Source organism: Oryzias melastigma, linkage group LG2 (genome assembly GCF_002922805.2).
Source record: "Oryzias melastigma strain HK-1 linkage group LG2, ASM292280v2, whole genome shotgun sequence".
Classification (NCBI taxonomy): Eukaryota; Metazoa; Chordata; class Actinopteri; order Beloniformes; family Adrianichthyidae; genus Oryzias; species Oryzias melastigma.
Genome location: NC_050513.1, coordinates 5,219,389 through 5,226,826, shown reverse-complemented (window position 1 = coordinate 5,226,826; position 7,438 = coordinate 5,219,389). Strand labels below are relative to the sequence as shown.

At 38.9% G+C, this 7,438-nt stretch overlaps 1 long non-coding RNA gene across 1 annotated transcript; it reads left to right on the top strand.

Annotated features, from left to right (window-relative positions):
• Positions 1 to 275: 275 nt before the first annotated feature.
• On the top strand, positions 276 to 3,498 carry LOC118599601. Its single transcript, XR_004949014.1, has 3 exons — positions 276 to 524; positions 1,022 to 1,142; positions 2,829 to 3,498. It is a non-coding gene; the product is annotated as an uncharacterized LOC118599601 (long non-coding RNA).
• The last annotated feature ends 3,940 nt before the right edge of the window (positions 3,499 to 7,438 follow it).

Genomic DNA, 7,438 nt, shown 5'->3' with positions numbered 1-7,438 from the left:
TCCCAACAATCTGTCAATCAGACAGATTGAAGCTCCTCCCCTCTTCAGTAGCTGTCAGGTGATCTCTGGTTTCTTCTTTAACCTGTTTTCTTTCTTTTGTTCAGGAAATCTAAGATTTCTGATTCTCATGTTCTTTCTGTTTGGAGGTTATTCCCGTTGCTGCTCTCTGCAGCTTCATCTTTGGTTGTTTTAGTTCGTTTCTCTACGCATTCCGGTGAGTTCAATGAGATGTTTTCTTCCTCCATCTTTATCTGAAGCTGTCAGCTCAGTTTAAAAGATTTGCAGCTCCTGACAGTTAACTATAAGGCCCGCCCCCTTTATCAAGTCTACCTCGTTTATGATTGTCAGATAAAAATTGATCAAATCCTGAAATTCTGATTTTGGGGGATTGGGTGTGCACTTGGCATATACTCGGTTAGAATGCTCCACCTGCTGCCCCTCCCACCTGTGCTTCCCCGCCTCCATCACAGGTATATATTTTCTGGTTCAGAATCACAGATCTGTGCTGTGGCTGCGTTCATTCGGTGAGTGGAGACTCTTTTTTTATTTCTTTAGGTCTTTGAAAAAACTGAAGTTTTTGCTCGATTAACTTGTATTTTTTCTTTCAATAACTTCTCTACTTTTTTTGGAAATATATCACACTATGTAATAAAATGGTTAGAAAACAGTTGATGGATGATCAAAAGCTGATTGATTTGATGGATTTGTGTGATTGTTTTAAAAAATACTAATTTAAACAGCACTTTAGCAACATGGTGGACATTTCTTAAATCTGAAAAACGTGGCAAAAACAAAAACTTACATATATAAAGACTAAAATGTTATTTAGATTTATTTAAGTTACTATTTTGTAGTGTAAAACCTTTAAATGACATTTTTTTATTCAGACAAAATGACAACATATCTCTGCTAAAAAGTAAAACTGAGTATCAAAAATGTTTATTCTTATCAGCAAAGTCAATGTTTGTTCACTTTGAAGTAGAGCAGATCATCTAACTCTGGAGCATTTTTGTGTTTGCAGAGGTCAGCAGTTCACACAGACACTACCAGTCTGAAGCATCCTGCCTTGGGTCTGTGAAGAGTGACACAATCAAAATGGATCCTAAAAAATCCAAAACGGAACCAAGACCTTCAGACTCAAAGTAAGAACCAGTTTCTACTGAACAAAACAGAGTGCAGCTCTCAGCAGGAGCAACAATGTTCTCATCAAGAACATCAGCTGATCCCTTCTGTTTTAAAGCACTGAAATTGAATTTGTGACTAAACATTTGTTAAACACTAATGAAGATTTTTGAATGACAGTTCGTAATTTTCAGTTTTGTTTAGTATTATTCGATCCCTTAATTGCCTAAGATCTTCACTGTGTGATCAAGTTTCATATTTATACCCAGTTTTAGTCTTGTTACCAGTCTTCAGCTGTAATTCACTGTTGCACACCTTCTATTTTGGGTTTAGTTGTTTTTTTTTTTTTTTTTTTGAGGCCTCATTAAACTAAACCTGTAACATTAACTTTGTTTTTTTTCTTTGAAATTAATGACTTGCAGAAACAGTCTTCACTAGCAATCCTCTGTGTTCTATAGTCCTACATCTATTTGCACTAGTCTCCTGCTCATTTGAGTGCTTTGTGTTTAACATTCCAGTATCCACTCTTACCATTTCTGCCTCCAAAAACACAGTGATTTTTTTTTTGAGTAATCTATCCGCTCTTCTGACTTATCTCTTCGATTTATCTTCAAATGTAACACTGCTTGAAAAACCAAGGACTAATTCCTTTCCCGATGAACTGGTTTCTTCCCTTGTGCTATCTCATGGGGTCCAGATGACCCAAGCCTTACATTCATGAGTTATCCATTCCATGACAAATGTGGATGAAGGTGGACAGGATTTCATATCTGCCACGGACACCAGTGAAAATCAAAAATCATTGACAAAAAAAGTTCATGCCAAAGATGGCACAAGGGCTGCATAATGGTTTGTGTTCTATCTTCAATGCTCTTGCTCCTATGAAACCCTTGTCTGTTTTGTTTTTCCAAACTGCCCCTTGTTCTCTCTTCAAACCTACAGCTGGTTCCCCAACAATGAAAAAGTTCAGTTTAGATCCTGCTGATTTTAATCAGCTCCGTCTTCGCTTAGGATCAAAATTTTCCCAGACATGCGATCTTTTATATCCCAAATACATTAGAGCAGTGCCATCATCTAAAAATGAAAGGGTGTAACATGAAATATAACCTTGTGATACGCTACATGTCCTTCTATGGTTTTTGGGTGAGCAATCATCTGCACAGATGATACAGAATAATTAAGATGTGATTAAATAAAACTAGTGCCAGTACAAACAACCATGTTGTGTTGTCTGGACAAAAAAAGCAGAGTAATTAAACTGTGTCAAAGGTTACACTATGGTCAGCTTACTGAGTGCTTTAGGCATAATATCCTTTATTTCCCTTGACTAGTGCTATCTCTGTACTATATGACTTAAAACCTAAATGGAACTTGAAAAAAGTGTGGCTTATATTATTAAAATTAAGCAGTTGGTTAAAATGAGATTTTTTTTTCAAATGAAACATTGGGTGGTCATTTGTTGTTGAAATCAATCTGGAAAAGTTAAAATGCTCTTGTTCACAGTGGATATAATCCTGTTTGTTGTCAAAAACGATGAGAAGAAAAATTAAATAATTCCTTACCCCAATAATCCAATAGGAGTGTTTCAACAGTCTGCTTTCACTACAGATAAGTCTGTTTATGATATGAGCTCAATATTTTACCATGGAGGGTGATCTGATTAAACTAAAAGAAACCTTTTTAATAAAGCAATCACATTCCATCAGGGTTCAACAGAGACATGGACCTGGGTCTGGATCCAGCTGTGTGTCCTCCAAGAGTGATGACTCAAAGGGTTTGACTCCTAACTTACAAGGCATAAGTTCAGGAGTGGAACAGTAAGTATTTGTCAGAGCCAACGGGGGTTGGATAATAGTTCAGATTATCAATAGTTTTCAGCTGAATGACTTGAGGGGCTCTACCATGAAAATTCGTCTTTTTGAGGTTTTAAGTACATTATACTCTTCATTCCTCACTATAAAGAAGCTCAAAGTGTTTTTTTTTATTTGTTCATGCATTTAAGAGTAATCCTCTAAAAACCTGCGCTGTCTGCAGCAGCCCCTCCCATACCCACGAAAACGAGCGGATGGAAACATGCTGACGTAAGCACGATGCCAACTGCTCCCTCCAGGAAGAGTCTGCTCTGATAGCACTCTCCCCAGTCTTACACGAACACTCAATATCTCCACTGAACCAGCGGTGATCAGCTAAAAAATGTTCATGTTGTTCTGTAAACCACTGTAGCAATGGCCAGACCTACTAAAGGCAGATATATTGTACGTGCATCCATCTTTGAAGAAGTTTGGATTATTTTCGTGGGTCAAATGCAGACACACTGCCACAGACTCTAGGATGACATCATGAATTCGACAGCAGCCACATACAGTGGCAGGTGGAGCTTCAGGAATCATGTTAATTTACTTCTAGGTAGGAAATAACTTGCAAAATATAACTAATATTTCATAAACAATTTGTTTTTTTAGTGTTTTTTTAGTCCAAAAGTAATATATGATTAGATATATGGATATAGTTCACTCTAAAAGCTTTAAAATTACCTTATAATCATGGTATGGCCCTTATAATGATAAATACGTAATACTGTATATATATATATATTTATATATTTATATCTTCAAATGGTGTCTTGTCTCCATAGCTGTCAAGTCTTACAGGTATTTGTTACATTAGACACCAGTCTCTATGGCGGCCGGGCTCCTTTAAGACCACCCACCCTCATTTCTGAGTCATGCACAGTCGTGCAGACACCGGCTGTATGTGGTGTATGTGCAAGCAGATGGGTGATATTGAGAAGACGGCTGCTGGAAAAGCCAAGAAGATTTCCTGGTGGAGGCGCAAAGAATGCGAGCAACAAATTAGAAGCACTGGTTTGAACATGAATTATTGAGTAAAGACGGAAATGTGTACGCTTTCCAGGAGAATGATTCCTGTTAGAGGAAGGAGCATTTTTGATACGCAGACTGATATTATAAAGAGAAACAGAAACATTCATAACCAATGATAATCAGAACAATGCTCTCTTCATTTCAATAACTGCTAAAATGTTCATCTGGCATTGTTGTTTGCATTTTTTGACCGAATTTCACTGCAAAATGAACCCGTCATCATTTAGTCTATGGTGGAAGAAATGCCGGTCTCCAACAGACAACCGTCTCTAATAAACGCCAGCGTGGCTGCCATATTTTTTGAATAAATGCCAGGGCTACTTAAAAAGATGCACAAGATTTACATGCATCTTTGCAAAAGTTTGTCTTCACGAGTGAAATGCAGATGTGCTGCTGAGGCCTGCTCTAGGTTGAAGGACGACATGAAATGGGCAACACCTACAATAAGCAAAAGGCAGAACCTCAGAAACGGACTCGCCTTACTTTTGGGTAGGAAAAAAGCTAACAGAAAAATTTCATATTTCATAAATAATTTAGTCTTCAGTATACAAAAGGCAATATAAGATCGTATTTATGGATACCAGTGGCGGGCCGTCAGGGCCTGCAAGGCCTTCTCTCCTGGCCTAAAAATATCTGAATCACAGACTGATATTAATTATTATTTATTTCCGTGAATACGTATTCTATAATTCCAAATGCTCTGTCTTCGTCCTTTCATTGCTGTCTCCCTGGTTGCGCTGCTTCCAGACGTGTATTTTCCTATTTAAGCATTAACCAATCACATTGCAGCACCATTTGTTGCTAGGGTCAAAGAAATCTGCCTGAAGGCCTTCACAATCAGTTCTGCGGGCCCTGTAGCATAAAATACTTGTCGACCAAGCTGTTGCTTCAACCAATCAGATCTGGAGGAGACCACATGATAGGCCAGCTAGCTGGCCCACGTAAACGTCAGGATTTTCACGCGCTGTGATTGGATAATCGGAGAGTGTACTAGGAAGACCTGGTAAACTGAATCTGTAGCGACCTGCACAGGCAAATATATCGAATTTAATAGCTGGTTTGTCAATCCACAATGGCTGAAGGAGGAGAAGAAATGGATTTGGTTGCAGACTTACTGTCAAAGGCGTTTTCAAGACGGACTTTTCAAGAAAAGCTGGACATTGTTAAGGGGGGTCGGGCAACTCCGAAGCTAGCAAGCCCCGTGTCCACTGCTTCTGTTGAACGGACATTCTCAGCCCTGAAGCGAATTAAAACTTATGCCAGAAATACGTCAGGGCAGGCTCGACTTTCAGCATTAGCTTCCATGGCGATAGAAAAGGACTTCTTGATGGAACTAAAACGCACGGATAATCTGCACGACAGAGTGATTGAAATCTTCTTGAGGATAGAAAGGATGGATTTTGTGTACAAATAATCCGGATTTTTGGTGAGTAAAATTTTGCTATATACCTAAATATTATTGCAATTTTATCAGGTTATTTTTTTAATGCTTTTTTATGTGTGTCGCAGTTGTACCTGCAGTAGAAGTTTTATAGCCATAAAATAGTTATTGAGGGTTGGGTTGATTCAGATGGAGCACTACTGAAGGCCTAGGTGTGAAATGCACGGCCCGCCACTGATGGATACAGTTATTTTGAAAAGTTTGAAGTTCCCCAATAACTCTTTTTTTTAAGAAAAAAAAAGTTCCCAGTAGTGTTTTAATTATGACTAAGAAGTTTTTAACCAAAATTCCACAAACTAAATGTCTTAAAAAGCCACTTTTAATGTTGACCCAAGCCTCTGTTTCCAAAGTCTCCTCTGAGGGGGTGTGGCTTTTGGAGCTGAGGTGTGCAGCCCTGCCCCTTAACCCCCCTCTGTCTGATTATGATAGCTCTGTGTCTCACTAGCATAAATCTTCACCGCTCCTACATAAAAATTTTAGGCAATATGGGCAATGTCCAGCTGTATCGTTTTGAGCTGGATGTCAGCTCTGACGAGGAAGTGAAGATCCTCATGGACCAAACTTCCTCCAAAATCCTGAATCTTTCTCCTTCCAGTTCACCAAAGACTCTTTTAGTTAATTATCAAATGTTTATTGATATTGCTGTGATCAATACATTTAATCCTTTGGTTTCTCAGAGCAGAGTTCTTGGGAAAATAATAAAAACCAACATCAAAATGATCTTTCTTTGATTAACAATCCTTTAGAACTGCGGTCGACTGTGCCGCCATTAATATTTCTGTGGCCTCACAGAGATTTTCCAGCGTTCTCAGTCCTGCTATCGTAAGAATTGGATGAAATTCACACAAAAAATCCAGTGATGCTGATTTGACCAGAGAAATGTGAACGGCGGCTCATTTGACTGCAGTCAATGCGAAGATACCATCTTGTCTTCGCCAGAGCTAGACACACTAGACAGAACAGATGAGGGGTTTAGTGCATGTGCAGCAGAGTTATTGATGGAAAGATCATTAATTCAAACAGAGCATGTCTTTGACAGTTTAATGGTGATTTGAAAGTCGAAATACTCGGAAATGCTAAAATGAAAATATTTTTTTTTACATTTGTTCTCTTTCAGAAGAAAAATGCCACACATACTGTACATGTTAAAAACTAAAAAAATACTGTTTTTTTAATCGGACAGGGAGAAAAGCATGGTTGCAACAAACACCACCTTAAATACTGTTTGTTATTAAAAAAGAAACTTCGGGTTCGATCAATGACACACCTGATTCATGAACTGTAAACAAAAAAAGTAAACAAAGACCACTCAACAAACAGTTCTATTTATAGGGGGAAAAAACGTTATTTTAATTTACAGTTGTTGCGTTGTTTTGTTTTTTTTCTTTTTATGAGACACTCGTCTCAGTCCCGCGCGTAATTGGATAGGCCTACAGTGCCTCTAAATGTCCAACAGAAAACTCCCACGCTGATTGTCCGTAAAACAAATAGTACCGTACTCCAAGAAAAAGAAAAGAAACCCCCGCAAAGTCAAATAACTGGTATACCAGCAAAAAAATATTTGGGTACCCAAAACAGAAAAAAAAGTCTCGGTCTCACCGGCGGGCCGCGGCGCCCGGTTGATTTCGAGATGCGCCCATCTCCAATTGCGCGTAATGATCCACCAGTCCAGATCTTCGTGGTTCCCCCGTCCTACTACTGGATGCTCCAAAGGTTGGGATCACGGGTAAAATCCAGTGGGCAAGGAACCCTTTTTCCGATCCTCTGCCGCGCTGAGAGGAGATGCAGCCGCAGCGGATGGAGCGTCTTCCGCCTTCTTCCTCCTCTCGCGCGCACCTGTCCGGCCTCATTTAATTACCTTGGGGGTGGGTTTGCCACCCCCAAGGTAAACAGTCAGCATCCCCAAAATACATCACACCATTTCACATGACATATATAGATAATAATAAAAAAAACATGAACATTGGGAAGAACCCTTTTTTTTTTTTTTTTT